Here is a 19638-nt window from a genome sequence, read left to right as displayed (position 1 = left end):
GAACCCAACGAGGAGTAGAAGGAAATGACAAGTAGTTTTCAGTAAGGTAATGTCTGCAAGTGCTGAAATTGTAAGTAGCGAGTAGTTTGATAGCAAGATAATTTGTAACGAGCAAGTAAAGATAATAGTAACAAGTATGCAGCAAGGTAGCCCAATCCTTTTGAGGCAAAGGATAGGCCAAAACGGTCTCTATAATAAGCAAAGCATTCTTGAGGGTACACGGGAATTTCATCTAGTCACTTTCATCATGTTGGTTTGATTTGTGTTCGCTACTTTGATAATTTGATATGTGGGTGGACCGGTGCTTAGGTGTTGTTCTTAATTGAACAGACCTCCTACTTATGATTAACCCTCCTGCAAGCATCCGCAACTACGAGAAAAGTATTAATAATAAATTCTAACCATAGCATTAAACTCTAGGATCCAATCGGTCCCTTACGGAATAGTGCATAAAATGGAGTTTAAGTTTCTGTCACTCTCGCAACCCACCATCTATTTACTACTCCATAATGCATACCCTTAGGCCCAAATATGGTGAAGTGTCATCTAGTCGACATTCACATGACACCACTAAGGGAATCACAACATACATACCATCAAAATATCGAACACATATCAAGTTCACATGATTACTTGCAACATGATTTCTCCCGTGACCTCAAGAACAAAAGTAACTACTCACAAATAATAAACATGCTCATGATAAGAGGGGTATTAATATGCATAATTGATCTAAACATACAATCTTCCACCAAATAAACCATATAGTAATCAACTACAAGATGTAATCAACACTACTAGTCACCCCCTAGCAACAATCTATAGTTTCGGTAACAAGATTGAATACAAGAGATGAACTAGGGTTTGAGCTGAGATGGTGCTAGTGAAGATGTTGATGGATATTTCCCTCCCCAAGATGGAAGAGTTGTTGGTGATGATGATGACGATGATTTCCCCCTTCAGGAGGGAAGTTCCCCCAACGGAATCACTCTGTCGGAGGGCAAAAGTGCTCCTGCGCAATTTCCGCCTCGAGACGGTGGCGCTTCGTCCCGAAAGTCCCCCCTAATTTTTTCTAGGTCAAAAGGACTTATATACCAGAAGATGGGAACCGTAGGTGGGCCGAGGAGGCCACAACCCACCAGGGCACGCCAGGCCCACCTGGTGCCCTCCCCCCTCTGGTGTTTATTGGCTCCAGTATTTCTCAATTAATCCATAAAAAATCCCCGTAAAGTTTCAGCTCATTTGGAGTTGTGCAGAATAGGTGGCCTGACGTAGCTTTTCCAGGTCCAGATTTCCAGTTGCCGGAATTCTCCCTCTTGGTGTGTTCCTTGCAAATTATGAGAGAAAAGGCATTAGAATTACTCCATAAAGCATTATTATGGATAAAAACATTATAAATAACAGTAATAAAACATGATGCAAAATGGATGTATCACCTGCTCGGCTGGGTGTAGCCCTGATGCAAACCCTGGCCCTGTTGGAAACCCGGTTGGGTCTAGAGCTACCTTGGGTGGGCTCCGAGTCATCCACCTACCCATCCACATAGAAATATCATCCTCTTCCTTCGTCGTGGATGATCTCAAACATCTCCTTGTCCACATCGTCATACGCTGGCTCGCCCGCTTTAGGCATACCAGTGAACAACGTGCGGTCACCTAGGCGCTTCACACCCAACGTCCACCCCCGTACAAGCTTGATGACCCACAAGTATAGGGGATCAATCGTAGTCCTTTCGATAAGTAAGAGTGTCGAACCCAACGAGGATCATAAGGAAATGACAAGTGGTTTCAGCAAGGTATTTTCTGCAAGCACTAAAATTGTCGGTAACAAATAGTTTGATAGCAATATAATTTGTAACAAGTGACAAATAGCAAAAGTAACAATAAGTGCAACAAGGTAGCCCAATCATTTTTGTAGCAAAGGACATGCCGAAACAATCTCTTATATAAGTAAAATGTTCTTGAGGACACACCGAAATTTCACCTAGTCACTTACATCATGTTGGTTTGATTCGCGTTCGCTTCTTTGATAATTTGATATGTTGGTGGACTGGTGCTTGGGTGATGTTCTTACTTGAACAAGTCTCCCACTTATGATTAACCCCTCTCGCAAGCATCCGCAAGTACGAAAGAAGAATTAAGATAACAACTAACCATAGCATTTAACATATGGATCCAAATCAGCTCCTTAAGGAATAGCTCATAAACTAGGGTTTAAGCTTCTGTCACTCTAGCAACCCGTCATCTAATAAATACTCCACAATGAATTCCCTTAGGCCCAAAGATGGTGAAGTGTCATGGAGTCGACGTTCACATAACACCACTAAGGGAATCACAACATACACGTCATCAAAATATCAAACGAATACCAAATTCACATGATTACTTATGACAAGACGTCTCTCATGTCCTCAAGAACAAAAGTAACTACTCACAAATAATATTCATGCTCAAGATCAGAGGGATAATAAATATTATAATAGATCTGAACATATGATCTTCCACCAAATAAACCAACTAGCATCAACTACGAGATGTAATCAACACTACTAGCAACCCACAGGTACCAATCTGAGGTTTTAACACAAAGATTGAATACAAGAGATGAACTAGGGTTTGAGATGAGATGGTGTTGGTGAAGATGTTGACGAAGATTGGTCCTCCCACGATGAGAGGGTTGTTGGTGACGATAATGGCATCGATTTCCCCTGCCCGGAGGGAATTATCCCCGGCTTAATCACTCCGTCGGAGAGCAAAAGTGATCCTGCCCAAGTTCCGCCTCGAGATGGTGGCGCTCCATCCCTAAAGTCTTCTATTGATTTTTTAGGGAAAATGGCTTATGTACCAGTAGATGGGCACCAGAGGCTGGCCAGGGGCCCCACTACCCACCAGAGCGCGTCGCGGGGGAGAGGGCAGGCGTGCCCTGGTGCCTAGTGGGCACCTGGGTGGCCCCCTCTGGTGCCTAGTGGGCACCTGGGTAGCCCCCTCTGGTATTTATTTTCTCCAATAATTCTTATATATCCCAAATTAAATCTCTGTAATTTTTTTGCTCATTTGGAGATGAGCAAAATAGGTATCTCTGACATAGCTTTTTCATATCCAGAATTCCAGCTGCCGCTAATCTCTCTCTTTGTGTAAACCTTGCATATTATGAGATAAAAGGCATTAGAATTACTCCACAAAGTGTCACTGAATGAAAAACACTATAAATGACAATAGGAAAACAAGATGCAAAATGGACGTATCAACTCCCCTAAGCTTAGACCTTGCTTGCCCTCAAGCAAAAGCCGATATCGATAATCATGTCCACATGTTTAGAGAGAGAGAGGTGTCAATGAAAACCAAAATACTGACATGGTAGCATCATGATCGTTATTATAACAGCAATAAACTTTATCATAAAACTTCTCATGAGCAAGTAACAATTCATCAGAATCATCAAACTAGAAGGAATAATCTTTCTTGAAAACTAACAAACTATGCTCTCACTCAACAATGCAATTGCAATTCATCATATTTTTAGGAAGGGTATTGTGTCGGAGCTTTGGGCAAGTCCACGTACTCAACTATCATTTTGTCTTCTATGATTGCTAACACTCACACCATATATATGTGATTGCTTGTTTCTGTGTTGGTATTTCCCCAAAGATGTGAGGATGATGCAACACAGCAATGGTAATTATTTCCCTCAGTTATGAAACCAAGGTTTTATATCCGGTAGAAGAACCAAGCAACACTATGTAAACATCACCTGCACACAAATAACAAACTTGCAACCCAACGCGTAAGAGGGGTTGTCAATCCCTCCTCGGTATTGAGATAGATTAAATTGTATGAGATTGGATAAATAGATCTAGGAAAAACACACACAAAATGAATAAAAAGTATAGGAAGGTATTTTTGGGTTTTTGGAATAATAGATCCGAAATTAAAATCATAAGAAATAGACCCGGGGGCCGTAGATTTCACTAGTGGCTTCTCTCGAGAAAATAGCATACGGTGGGTAAAGAAATTACTGTTGGGCAATTGATAGAAGAGCAAATAATTATGACAATATCCAAGGCAATGATCATGTATATAGGCATCATATCCAAGATTAGTAGACCAAAATGATTATGCATCTACTACTATTACTCCACACATCGACCGCTATCCAGCATGCATCTAGTGTATTAAGTTCATGGAGAAATGAAGTAACGCAATAAGAATGATGACATGATGTAGACAAGATCTATTCATGTAAGAATAGAACCCATCTTTTTATCCTTAATGGCAACGATACATGCGTGTCACTTCTCCTTCTGTCACTGAGATTGAGCACCGCAAGATCGAACCCATCACAAAGTACCTCTTCCAATTACAAGAAAAATCAATCTAGTTGGCCAAACCAAACCGGAGTTTCAGAGAAGAAATACGAGGCTATAATAATCATGCATATAAGAGATCAAAGAAGACTCAAATAATATTCATAGATAGATTTGAGCATAAACTCAAAATTCATCGGATCCCAACAAACACACCGCAAAAAGTCATTACATCAAATAGATCTCCAAGAACATCGAGGAGAACATTGTATTGAGAATCAAAAAGAGAGAAGAAGCCATCTAGCTACTGCCTACAGACCTGTAGGTCTGTGGTAAACTACTCATGCATCGTCGAAGGAGCACCAATGATGATGATGAACCCCTATGTGATCATTTTCCCTATGGCAAGGTACCGGAAGAGGACTCTAGATTGGATCTCGTGGTTCTGGAACTTGGGGCGGCTGGAATTGTGTTTCGTCAACTCCCCTAGAGTTTCTGGAATATTTGGGTATTTATAGAGCTAAGAGGCGGTGGAGATGACACCCATGGGCCCCACTACCCACCAGGGCGCGCTAGGGGCCTCTGGCGCCCCTAGTGCCTTGTGGGCCCCCCAGGCCTCCCCTCCTGCACTTCCTTGGCTCCCAAGTTGTGTTCTGGGTAGAAAAAATCTCCAAAAATTTTCGCTGTATTTGGACTCCATTTGATATGGATATTGTGCAAAGTAAAAAAACAAGCAAAAAGCAGCAACTCGCATTGGGCACTATATCAATAGGTTAGTTGCAAAAAATGATATAAAGTTGCCATAAAATGAATATAAAACATCCGAAAATGATAATATAGCATCAGGTAAAAATAAAAAATTATACATACATTAGAGACGTATCAGCATCCCCAAGCTTAATTCCTACTCGTCCTCGAGTAGGTAATTGATAAAAATAGAATTTTTGATGTGGAATGTTGCCTAACATGTTCATCACATATTCTTTTCTTTTGTAGCATGGACATTTGGACTTTTAGATGATTCAAAGCAATAGTCTATATTTGACATGAACATTTCAATACACAAGCATATCAACAAGCAGCCATGTCTTTCAAAATATCAACACTACAGAAAGTTATCCTAGCCCATCATGCTCAATCATTGATCCATTCATGATACACACTCAAATATTAGATACATCCAATGCACAAGCATGATTACAGTGCTCCCTAGTTGGTGCTTTATAAGAGAAGATGGAGACTCAAATAAAAATAAAAAAATTGCATAAAGTAAATAGATAGGCCCTTCACAGAGGGAAGCAGAGATTTGTAGAGGTGCCAGAGCTCAAAGCTTAAATTGGGAGGTAAAAATATTGTGAGAGGCATACTTTTCCCATCAACGAAAATGACTGAGAATTCCCAATACTTTCCATGCTAGATACATCGTAGGCGGTTCCCAAACATAAAGTAAAGTTTATTCCTTTTTCCAGCATTCTGTCACACTTCATGGCTAGCCGTATCCATGGGTGCCTTCCATACCAACACTTACCAAGGAATTTATTATTTGACATAAGGTAAATTTCTTTTTCATTTCGGGACTGGGCGTCCCTATTACCGCCACACTCTCGTGCAATGACAAGTCAATAAACACTCATCTTGAGAATAACACATATAGCATGGAAAAATATTGGCCACCACCCGCTGCTTCATGAGCGGTATGGGCACACAAAAAGGAAATTAATTTTGAAAATTAGAGTTGGCACATACAAATATACTTGGAATGACAGGGAAATACCACATATATATACTTCTGGTGGATTCATATGGCACAACTTGGTTTAAGGATTTTGGATGCACAAGTAGTATTCTTACTTAGTACAAGGAAAGGCTAGCAAATAGATTGAGGAGCAACCAACCAAGAAACGAAAACAACCCTAAATGAGCATTAAGCATAACTAACACCGAATAATGCACCACAAGTAGGATGTAATTTCATTGCATAACTATTGACTTTAGTACCTGCATAGGGAATCACAAACCTTAACACCAGTATTCTTACTAGAGGATAATTACTAACCAACATGACTAACGTATTACTGTCATCATATCTCAAAACTATTACAAAGAATCAAGTTTATAATATCCAATGATCTTCATGATTTTTTTATTATATCCCCTGGATATCTATGACTTTGGGACTAATTTCATATATTACCATTGCTTATAACAAGCTCTCAAACAAATTTAAGTGAATAACATGATAATAAATAAAAAAATTCATCTCTCAAAATAATATAAGTGAAGTACTAGAGCAATTCCATAGCTCAAAAAATTTAGGCGAAGCACATAAACCAATTCTAACAAATCATAGCATCATTATGTCTTTCTCAAATAGGTGTGTCCAACAAGGATGATTGTGACAAACTAAAAAGCAAAACAAGCAAAGACTCATATAATACAAGACGCTCCAAGCAAAACTCGTGATATGTGATGAATAAAAATATAGCTCCAAGTAAAATTACCGATGGTTGTTAAAAGAAAGAGGGGATGCCTTCCAGGGCATCCCCAATCTTAGTTGCTTGGTTTTCCTTGAATATTACCTTGGGGTGCCATGGGCATCCCAGAGCATAGGCTATTTTCACTCTGTATTCCCTCATCCATCGTGATCTCACCCAAAACTTGGAAACTTCAATCACACAAAACTCAACAAAACCTCAATCACACAAAACTCAACAAAACCTATGTGAGATCCGTTAGTATAATAAAGCAAATCACCACTTTAAGCACTTTTTCAAACCAATTCATATTTTATTATTGCATTATACCTACTGTATTCTAACTTTACCATGACTTATTACCCCCCCCTCGATACAATCCATAGATTCATCAAAATAAGCAGACAATGCAACAAAAATAGAAGATTTCAAAAATAGAATAGTCTGAAGTAATATGGACTTTGACCATACTTTTGTAACTCCAAAATTTCTGAAAACTTTGAAAAACATAGGAAATTTGTATATTAATCTTGTGTAAAAATTCAGAAATTTCTCACGCTTCTGTGATTTTTAACAATTCTGCTACTCGGTGCAAAAGTTTCTGTTTTTCAACAAGATCAAATCAACTATCACCCAACATGATCCTAAAGGCTTTAGTTGGCACAAACAATAATTAAAACATGAAAACACAATAATAGCAGTAGCATTATTGTGTGAACACACAAAAATAGAAAGAAAAAGAGAAAGATAATATTTTATTCATTGGGTTGCCTCCCAACAAGCGCTATCGTTTCCCCCTAGCTAGGCATAATGCATAGATTCAAGTATTGTCATCTTTAGTTTTTGCTCCATAGGTTGCCCTTATGTAACATCCCAAATTTTCAATTTGGAATGTTATACATTAGATCATCAATGCATATCATATTTTACTTTGCATTTTGGTTGATCCTAGAAATTCTACGCAACTCAATGACCCACGGAGAGAGTTCGAGATTTCGTTATTTTCATATTTGAGTTCTCTCAAATTTTGAGAATAGGATCATTTGATTTTATTTATTTTATCATCAATTATTTCTATTACAAAAATATGAGAGAGGGAATAAAATGACTTTCCCAAAATAAATAAATATTGAGGATTTAATAAAAAAATCAAATAAGATTTTATTTCGGATTTTTCGGGGTTTTATTTGAATTTAGGAAAAAGTGCGTTTTTCAAAATTCCATTTAGGGCCCAAATAAATGTTCACCTTGTGCGGCTTGATTTTAGAAGCCCGTGAAAATTTATTTTGGAATTTTTGGAGTCCGTTTAGTATTTCTTTTTATGTTTCTACCGAGCGGAATAATTAAAAAACATGAACCGACTTCGGGCCGTACCCGAGCGGGACACCGCCCAGGGGCAGCCTTTAAATAGCGCCGCCTCGAGCCGCCCTAGCCCATGAGCCCCGCCTCGATCCGCACGCACCGCCGCCAATGATCCCGTCGCCCGAGGTTCGTCGCGCCTCGATTTCCGTGCCAAAAAAAGAGAAAAATAAAATAAAATTCGGCGTTCGTCGTTTTTCTTTTTCTCGGATTAAATCCGCGATTTTTCTGATCGCGATTCCTGATCCGATTTTTGTTTTAGTTTAACTTCTCGCTCGTTTATCGGAATCAGGCGATTCAAGCGCCTAGGGATTCGTCTCGAAACCCTCTATCCGTTTAACCAACTTAAACAAGTTTTTGTTACTGTAAAATTTGCCCTAGATCCAGATTAGTAGAACGAAGTTGTTTTCTTTCGCCGTTTGTCTTTCGTTGCTTCGTTCGATTTGATTCTTTTTGCCAACCGGAGTTCTTAAGTTGAACCTTCTGGTTAGATCTCTTATTTGAGTTTTACCTGTGCATTAGATGAGTACTTATTGTATGCTTGTTTGTTTGTCTGCGATAGAATACCCGGAGTGTGCCGCCTGTTACTTCGAATCATTAGGTTTCCCGGATCATCAGCAAGGCAAGTAACACTTTGATCATACCTTTTCTACTACCCAGTTTTTTTGCATTAGATCAATCCTCACACATTGCATGATTATGATCTAATTAAATTATGGGTTGGGAAGTAGATGAGGTAGTACCTATTACCTGTTTATTATCAAACCTTTGGGAGTTACTTCTACGTTTGCTTATTATGCCATGCTATGCTAGTAGACGTGGACTGGGTGAGTGATATCCATGACAGATGTGAAATTAATGGTTTATCTAAGGTGGCAACTTAAACACACATCTGGGTGGATTGAGGCACCTGGGTATTCCAGGACTTGCCTGTTTTCTTTTGGAGCGCCACCCAGGCTCAAAGGGATCATGAGACTATTCATACTAGAAACTTCCGTGTGCAGCCACAAGCTATTATGGGCTCTGGCATAGTTGACTAAGTCGTGCGAACTCTTACAGTGGTAGACTAGCAGATGTAGGGGATGTAGGTGGTACAGTCTACCTGATCGTAAGGTGCTAGCGCTTCTGAAAGACTATGTCTCGGTCATCCGTCTTCTCAAACACCATGTAGTGCGAGAAACCAAATGGAGGCGATCGAGTCTTGTGGGGAAAAGTGTGCAAACCTCTGCAGAGTGTAATAAACTAATCATGGTTAGCCATGTCCCCAGTTATGGACATCTTGAGTATCTAGTACTTGGATTTTCATGTGAATCTCAACATGTTACTCTAAATTAATGTTGTTGGGTTATGTTTAATGATGATGCTTAATTGGGATTGAGAATGCTGTCAACCATTCTCAATGTTTAACAACCAACATGATAGTAATTAAATTTTATTCCTTTGAAGTAGGGAAAAATTGGCTTTACGCAAAACTGTAACCATAGAGCTTTCCACCAGCCAAATATGCATATAGTATAGCTGTTTCATTCCATTACTCTATATGTGTTACCTTGCCAGCATATTCCATGTGCTGACCCGTTTCGGGCTGCAACATTAATGTTGCGGACTTTTTAGACGACGATTAAGGAGTTTTTAGGTCGTGGTTCTATACTCAGTGATGCCGTTGGAGTTGATGGACTCACTTATCTTCCAAGCCTTCCGCTGTTATCATTATTAGATGGCCTTAAGCCATACTTATTGTAATAAGTTCTCTTATGAGACACTTGATGTAATAAGTGTGTGATTGCTACTCTACTACAAATCCTCCGAGTACTGTGTGGTGTCAGCATTACTGATCCAGGGATGACACCAGAGCACAGAGATCAGACTGTTTGAGGTCTGGTCGCTACAGAGATGGTATCAGAGCCCACGCTGACTGTAGGACACGACCACTAAGCTAAAGACCTAGATCACTATTCACTCTCTTCTCTTCTGACCTCTCATCTTTTCTACTCTTTAGGATGGCAGATGTAAGGAATAAGTTCACGCAACCGGATGAAGATACACCCTTTGGACGACACTTGAAGGAAGTCACTAGATACCTGAACATAGGAGTACCAAGCTTCACCGGAACCTACAACGCCACTTTACCTGAAGAAGAGCGCTGGATGATTCAAGTTCAAGTTCCAGGAAGGACGTTCATGCCAGTCACTGAGCCCATAGAATTTTCTTTTGATGCACCAACTTGGAGTCTAGGAAAGAGCATGGCAGCTCACATCGCCATGGGATGCATTGGAGAAGTCTACCGCAAGGATCTCAAGGATACTATCTACCAGATTTGTGGGCGCCGAGATGAACACTGGGAGATGATCAACACCAGGAAGGATAGATCAATCGCAGCTTTTATCCAGGAGCTAAACCAGCACATTCGACGACAGGAGAACCAGATGTGCACCGACATGATAGATCTGAAGAAGGCTAAGACTAGAATCAAGGAACTGGAGGAAGAACTCAAGGCTACACGTGAAGATTATGAAGAGGAAATTGAAGTATTGGTGGAGAAGAATGACGACCTGATCAAGAAGATTGGAATATTTATGGGAGACCCTACGCCAAGATGAAGACGAAGAACCCAAGGAGATTAGCCCAGAGGACTACATCATCATCGACGGCACCGACTCGGAAGCAGATAGTAGTGATGATGACTATGTTGATGAAGCTGGAGCTGATATCATGGAGTCTGTGACCGAAGAATATTTCTAGTAGACCACCTCATCAGTAGTAGTAGTCCACCATGTAAATATAGTAGTCCGAGCACCTTTGCGATAGTTAGATCGATTGTATGCCTTTGTTTGATTGATTGAAGTGAATTGTTTGCTTTTGCCTCATGGGTAGTGTTTTCTCCTTAGACCCCCTCTATTCTTATATCTCATCTTTTCTAAGCCCTCATATGCCTCCGAGACATGACCCCGAATTTGCCTTTCCACCGGAGCTCACCCAGTTGATCCAACAGCAAAACACATTGATGCAATTGCTAGTCCAGAATCAGAATCAGGGGATTTGTGGATAAGTATAACCTATCAACCCAAGCCCTTAGGTCACCCATGTTAGTAACCTCGCCCAGAGTAGAGTATGTGGCTAGTCTATGGTGTGATCGGTTACCATTAAGGATTGGTAACTATGTTTTTCCCTCAGACCTAATAGTATTGGTATCTCAAGGATTGGATGTGATATTAGGCATGGATTGGTTATCAAAGTATGAAGGGAATATAGAATGTGCTAGTAAGTCAATTTTGCTTACCACCCCAGAAGGGAGAAGGATCAAGTATGTATCCCGGCATGTGCCAAAGAGGACTCAAGTAAATTGCCTAACAGGAGTTCTGCAGGAGGAAGTACCAGTGGTAAGGTATTTCCCTAATGTATTTCCAGAGGAGTTGCCAGGCATGCCACCGGATAGAGATATTGAGTTTTTGATTGAGCTATTGCTAGGCACAGGGCCAATATCAAAGAGACCATATAGGATGCCAGCAAAGGATTTGGTGGAAATTAAGAAGAAGATTAAGGAATTACTAGATAAATGATATATTCGCCCAAGTTCTTCGCCTTGGGGATCGCCAGTACTTCTAGTAGAGAAGAAGGATGGATCGTTAAGGATGGTTGTTGATTATCGAGGATTGAATGAAGTAACGATCAAGAACAAGTACCCACTACCGATGATCAATGATATGTTTGATCGATTGCAAGGAGCTAAGGTATTTATCCAAGATCGATCTGCGATCAGGATACCACCAGTTGAAGATTCGAGAACAGGATATTCCGAAGACAGCCTTTACCACCAGGTATGGGTTGTATGAGTATACCGTTATGTCATTTGGTCTGACTAATGCACCTGCCTATTTTATGAACATGATGAACAAAGTGTTTATGGAGTTTTTGGATAAGTTCGTCGTAGTGTTCATTGATGATATCCTGGTTTATTCGAAGAATGAAGAGGAACATAAGGAGCATTTGCGTTTGGTACTTGGAAAGCTCAGAGAACATCAATTATATGCCAAGTTCAGCAAATGTGAGTTTTAGTTGAAGGAAGTAGGATTCCTCGGACATGTTATATCTGGAGAAGGTATAGCAGTAGATCCCGCTAAAGTTGAAACTGTGACCAAGTGGGAATCCCCAAAAACAGTTGGAGAGATCCGGAGTTTTCTTGGACTCGCAGGATACTACCGGAGATTTATTGAGAATTTCTCAAAGATTGCGAAGCCTATGACTGAGTTGTTGAAGAAAGATACCAAGTTCATATGGACAGAGGAATGTGAGGCTAGTTTCCAGGAGTTGAAGAAACGTTTGGTTACCTCACCAGTGTTGATTTTGCCAGACCAGACCAAGGATTATGAGGTGTACTGCGACGCTTCACGTCGAGGACTTGGAGCAGTGCTTATGCAGGAAGGGAGAGTTGTTTCATATGCCTCAAGACAACTGAAACCTCATGAGTTGAATTATGCCACGCATGATTTGGGGTTAGCAGCCATAGTGCATGCATTGGAGACATGGAGACATTTTCTCATTGGAAATCATTGTGAGGTGTACACGGATCATAAGAGTTTGAAGTACATTTTCACACAGAAGGAGTTAAATCTCAGACAAAGGAGATGGTTGGAGCTTATCAAGGATTATGATATGAAATTGCATTATCACCCCGGAAAGGCTAATGTAGTAGCTGACGCATTAAGCCGCAAGAGCCATGTCAATACATTAATGACGGGAGGAATACCAAGGGAGTTAGCCGAAAATCTTCGTGAACTATGTTTGGAAATAGTTCCGAGAGGTTATGTAGCAGCATTGGAGATTCAGTCAACCTTGATGGATAAAATCAGGGAAGCTCAGAAAGCTGACAAAGAGATTGCCGCTATAAAGGAGAAACTGAGCAAAGGAAAAGCTAAAGGATTTCGTGAGGATGAGCACGACACCCTATGGTTTGAAGACCGCATTTATGTGCCCAATGACCCGGAGATCAGGAAGTTGATTTTGCAAGAGGCACACGACTCACCGTATTCAATTCACCCAGGAAATACCAAGATGTATCTGGATTTGAAGGATATTTTCTGGTGGACCGGAATGAAGAAGGATATAGCGGAGTATGTAGCAGTTTGTGATGTATGTCAGAGAGTAAAGGCAGAGCATCAAAAGCCAGCAGGATTGTTACAACCATTGCCGATACCCGAATGGAAGTGGGATAAGCTAGGCATGGATTTTATCATGGGATTGCCCAGGAGTCATTCAGGCTATGACTCGATTTGGGTTGTAGTTGATCGATTGACGAAGGTAGCTCATTTCATCCCAGTAAAGACCACTTACACCAGTGCTAAGTTGGCAAAGATATACATGACCAGGATCGTATGTCTGCATGGAGTTCCGAGGAGTATCATATCAGATAGAGGAACCCAGTTTACCTCAAAGTTTTGGAAGCAGTTGCACGAAACTTTGGGGACCAGGCTAGAACTCAGTACAGCTTTTCATCCACAGACAGATGGAAAGACCGAGAGAGTCAATCCGATTTTGGAGGATATGCTGAGAGCTTGTGCGCTAGATTATGGATCTAGTTGGGACGATAATTTGCCATATGCAGAGTTCTCTTACAACAACAGTTACCAAACCAGTTTAAAGATGGACCCTTTCGAAGCCTTGTACGGAAGGAGGTGCAGGACACCGTTGTCATGGGACGAAGTTGGAGACCGCCAGTTGTTTGGTCCTGACTTGATTAAGGAGTCTGAACAGAAGGTGAAATTGATTCGTGATAGTCTCAAGGTAGCCCAGTCCAGACAGAAAAGTTATGCAGATTCTAAACGCAAGGAGACAGTTTACGAAGTCGGAGACAGAGCTTATCTTCGAGTATCTCCACTTCGGGGAACAAAGCATTTTGGAGTTAAAGGGAAGTTAGCACCACGATTTGTAGGACCATATCGAGTTTTGGAGCGTATGGGAGAAGTGGCCTACAAGTTGGAATTGCCCGAAGGATTGTCAGGAGTTCATGATGTGTTCCATGTTTATCAGTTAAAGAAGTGTCACGCGGAGATGGCTGACATACCTTTGAGAGACACAGTGCCATTGGAAACTATTCAGTTGGATAGCGATTTGACCTACGAGGAGAAACCAATTAAGATCCTCGAGTTTGCCAGCCGAGTCACTCGCAGCAAGGTTATCAAGTTTTGCAAAGTTCAGTGGAGCCACCACACAGAGGATGAAGCCACCTGTGAGAAAGAGGAATACTTGCTCAAAGACCACCCTCACCTATTTTCTAGCCAACCCGAATCTCGAGGGCGAGATTCATCTTAAGGGGGGTAGGTTTGTAACATCCCAAATTTTCAATTTGGAATGTTATACATTAGATCATCAATGCATATCATATTTTACTTTGCATTTTGGTTGATCCTAGAAATTCTACGCAACTCAATGACCCACGGAGAGAGTTGGGGATTTCGTTATTTTCATATTTGAGTTCTCTCAAATTTTGAGAATAGGATCATTTGATTTTATTTATTTTATCATCAATTATTTCTATTACAAAAATATGAGAGAGGGAATAAAATGACTTTCCCAAAATAAAGAAATATTGAGGATTTAATAAAAAATCAAATAAGATTTTATTTCGGAGTTTTCGGTGTTTTATTTGAATTTAGGAAAAAAATGCGTTTTTAAAAATTGCATTTAGGGCCCAAATAAATGTTCACCTTGTGCAGCTTGATTTTAGAAGCCCGCGAAAATTTATTTCGGAATTTTTGGAGTCCATTTAGTATTTATTTTTATTTTTCTTCCAAGCGGAATAACTAAAAAAACGAACCGACTTCGGGCCGTACCCGAGCGGGACACTGCCCCGGGGCAGCCTTTAAATAGCGCCGCCACGAGCCGCCCCAGCCCATCAGCCCCGCCTCGATCCCCGCGCACTGTCGGAGCCGCCGCCGCCGACGACGATCCCGCCGCCCGAGGTTCGTCGCGCCTCGATTTCTATGCCGAAAAAGAGAAAAAAAATCAGCGTTCGTCGTTTTTCTTTTTCTCGGATTAAATCCGCGATTTTCCTGATCGCGATTCCTGATCCGATTTTCGTTTTAGTTTAACTTTTTGCTCGTTTATCGGAATCAGGCGATTCAAGCGCCCATGGATTCGTCTCGAAACCCTCTATCCGTTTAACCAACTTAAACAAGTTTTTTTTACTGTAAAATTTGCCCTAGATCCAGATTAGTAGAACGAAGTTGTTTTCTTTCGCCGTTTGTCTTTTGTTGCATGATTAGGATCTAATTAAATTATGGGTTGGGAAGTAGATGAGGTAGTACCTATTACCTGTTTATTATCAAACCTTTGGGAGTTACTTCTACGTTTGCTTATTATGCCATGCTATGCTAGTAGACGTGGATTGGGTGAGTGATATCCATGACAAATGTGAGATTGTTAATTAATGGTTTATCTAAGGTGGCAACTTAAACACACATCTGGGTGGATTGAGGCACCTGGGTATTCCAGGGCTTGCCTGTTTTCTTTTGGATCGCCACCCAGGCTCAAAGGGATCATGAGACTATTCATACTAGAAAATTCCTGTGCAGCCACAAGCTATTCTGGGCTCTAGCATAGTTGACTAAGTCGTGCGAACTCTTACAGTGGTAGACTAACAGATGTAGGGGATGTAGGTGGTACGGTCTACCCGATCATAAGGTGCTAACGCTTCTGAAAGACTATGTCTCGGTCATCCGTCTTCTCAAACACCATGTAGTGCGAGAAACCAAATGGAGGCGATCGAGTCTTGTGGGGAAAAGTGCGCAAACCTCTGCAGAGTGTAATAAACTAATCATGGTTAGCCGTGTCCCCAGTTATGGACATCTTGAGTATCTAGTACTGGGATTTTCATGTGAATCTCAACATGTTACTCTAAATTAATGTTGTTGGGTTATGTTTAATGTTGATGCTTAATTGGGATTGAGAATGCTGTCAACCATTCTCAATGTTTAACAACCACCATGATAGTAATTAAATTTTATTCCTTTGAAGTAGGGAAAAATTGACTTTACGCAAAACTGTAACCATAGAGCTTTCCACCAGCCAAATATGCATATAGTATAGCTGTTTCATTCCATTACTCTCTATGTGTTACCTTGCCAGCATATTCCATGTGCTGGCCCGTTTTGGGCTGCAACGTTAATGTTACAGACTTTTCAGACGATGATTAAGGAGTTTTTAGGTCGTGGTTCTATACTCAGTTATGCCGTTGGAGTTGATGGACTCACTTATCTTCCAAGCCTTCCGCTGTTATCGTTATTAGATGGCCTTAAGCCATACTTATTGCAATAAGTTCTCTTATGAGACACTCGATGTAATAAGTGTGTGATTGCTACTCTGCTATAAATCCTCCGAGTACTGTGTGGTGTCAGCATTACTGATCCAGGGATGACACCAGAGCACAGAGATCAGACTGTTTGAGGTCTGGTCGCTACACCTCATGATTGATTCGTATGTCGGCTTAATTATTGTTCTAGGGAAGTGTTCCATACGTTTTCTTAGTGGAAATTAAAATTTAATATTCCCTTCTTTTATATCAATCACGGCACCTATAGTTCGTAAAAATGGTCTACCAAGTATGATGGGACAAGATGGATTGCAATCAATATCAAGAACAATAAAATCCATGGGAACATAGTTCTTATTTGCAAGAATAATAACATCATTAATCCTTCACAATGGTTTTTTAATAGTAGAATCCGCCAAGTGCAAATTAAGTGAACATTCTTCCAACTTGGTAAAACCTAGCACATCACAAAGAGATTTAAGAATTATGGAAACACTAGCACCTAAATCACATAAATAAAAACACTCATATTTTTTATCTTGACTTTAATTGTGGGTTCCCATTCATCATATAATTTTCTAGGAACTGAAATTTCTAATTCCAACTTTTCTTCTAAAGCTTTCGTCATCTCTTCTACAATATGTTTAGTAAAAGTTTTATTTTGTTCATAGGCATTGGGTGAATTTAATATGGATTGCAACAAAGAAATACATTCAATCAAAGAGAAACTATCATAATTAAAATCTTTGTGATCCAAAAGAGTGGGCACATCACTAGTTAAAGTTTTGACCTCTCCAAACCCACTTTTATCAAATTTTCAACAAGATTTTCACCCTCCGAATTATGAGGAAGCCCTCTAGCCAACATCAGTCAATAGAAGAAACAGATCTTCATCATTACTATCTTCTAGATACACTGGCTTAGCTGCCATTTGATTTACTAGTGTAGCTTGTGCATCGGATATTTTACCTAGTAAAATTTTAGTATGAGCATACTTGGATTGGAGATTGGAAACTTCTCTACTAACATGATCAAGTTGTTTTATTATAGCATCTAGCACAATAGAGTGTTCTTTAAGCTCTTCGGTGAAAAACTTATTATGCTCAAATTGTATAGTCATATGTTCCTTAGTACTTTTCTCAATCTCAAGCAAAATGTTAGGGTAAGGAACATCATAATACTTTCTTTGAGACATCGTGACTACGCAAACAAGATCACAAGCAAACAAAAGATATGAAATGAAAAAGGCAAATGAAAAGAGCAAATTTTTGTTTGTGCTTTTCGCAAAAACGCTTTAGAAGTGGGGGAGATGAAAACGAGAGGAAATTGCTAATAATGTAAATTGAAGGAGATGAGATTTGTGACTGGGTACCTTATATGTGTTGATGATGTCTCCCCGGCAACGGCGCCAGAAATTCTTCCTGGTTGCTTGTAGCTCTGTTGGTATTTCCCTAAAGAGGAGAGGACAATGCAACACGGCAACGGTAAGTATTTCCCTCAGTTATGAACCCAAGGTTATCAATCCAATAGGAGAACCAAGCAACACTATGTAAACAACACCTACGCACAAATAACAAATACTTGCAACCTAACGCATAAGAGGGGTTGTCAATCCCTCCTTGGTATTGAGATAGATTAAATTGTATGAGATTGGATAAAAAGATCTAGCAAAAACATAAAATAAAATAAAGAAAAGTGCAGCAAGGTATTTTTGGGTTTTTGTAATAATAGATCTGATATGACAGAAAATAGACCTGGGGGCGTAGATTTCACTAGTCACTTCTCTCGAGAAAATAGCATATGGTGGGTAAACAAATTACTGTTGGGCAATTGATAAAAGAGAAAATAATTATAACGATATCCAAGGAAATGATCATGTATATAGACATCACTTTGAAGATTAGTAGACGGAAATGATTCTGCATCTACTACTATTACTCCACACATCGACCGCTATCCAGCATGCATTTAGTATTAAGTTCATTGAGAAACGGAATAACGCAATAAGAATGATGACATGATGTAGACAAGATTTATTCATGTAGGAATAGACCCCATATTTTTATCATTAATGGCAACGATACATGTGTGTGATACGTATCCAACCATCTTTAATTTATGAAGTATTATTGCCATGTTTGCAACAATTTTATATAGTTTTGGTATGATTTTATTAGAACTAACCCGGACTGACGCTATTTTCAGCAAAACAACTGTGGTGTCATTTTTTGTGCAAAAATATAAGTTCTCAGAATGGGCTAAAAATTTATGGTGATTTTTTATGGACCAAAAGAGACCCTCGAAGCACCAGAGCTGGGCCAGGAAGTGGACGAGGAGGCCACAGGCCCCCTAGCCGCGCCCTACCCCTAGGGCAGCTCCGGGCTTGTGGGTCCCTCGTGCACCCCCTTGACATGAGACCGACGCCAAAAATTCTTATAAATACCCAAACCTCCGAAAAGAACCCTAGATCGGGAGTTCCGTCGCCTCAAGCCTCTGTAGACACGAAAAAATAATTGGGAGCCCGTTCTGACACCCTGTCGACCATCACCGGAGGCCATCTGCACAATCCTGATGGTCTCCATGACGAGGAGGGAGTAGTTCACCCTCGGGGATGAGGGTATGTACCAGTAGCTATGTGTTTGATCTCTCTCTCTCTCTCTCTCTATGTCTCTCTCTCGTGTTCTTGATTTGGCACAATCTTGACATATCGTGAGCTTTGTTACTATAGTTTGATCATATGGTGTTTCTCCCCTCTACCTTCTTGTGATGAATTGAGTCTAGCTCTTTGAGGTTTCATTATGTTGGATTGAGTATTGGATTTGAGAACACTTGATGTATGTTTTGAGAAGGGATATCTGTGGTGACAACTGAAGTTTTATTGATTCCCTTGATGTATGTTTTGGCACTCAACTCAAGGATTCCCGAGGTGACATTGGAGTAATATATGCATAGGGGTTGATGCACGTTTTCGTCCTAGATTCTCCAATAGAAACTTTGTGATTCTTTGTTGCACGTAGAGGGATTGTTATATGATCCCATTATGTTATCATTGTTGAGAGAGTTTGCACTAGTGAAAGTATGAACCCTAGGACTTGTTTTCAAGCATTGCAATACCATTTTTGCTCACTTCTGTTACTATTTACCTTGTTGTTTTTTATATTTTCAGATTACAAAAACCTATATCTACTGTCCAT

Source organism: Triticum aestivum, chromosome 3A, assembly GCF_018294505.1.
Source record: "Triticum aestivum cultivar Chinese Spring chromosome 3A, IWGSC CS RefSeq v2.1, whole genome shotgun sequence".
Lineage (NCBI taxonomy): Eukaryota > Viridiplantae > Streptophyta > Magnoliopsida > Poales > Poaceae > Triticum > Triticum aestivum.
Note: the sequence above shows the minus strand (reverse complement) of the source record.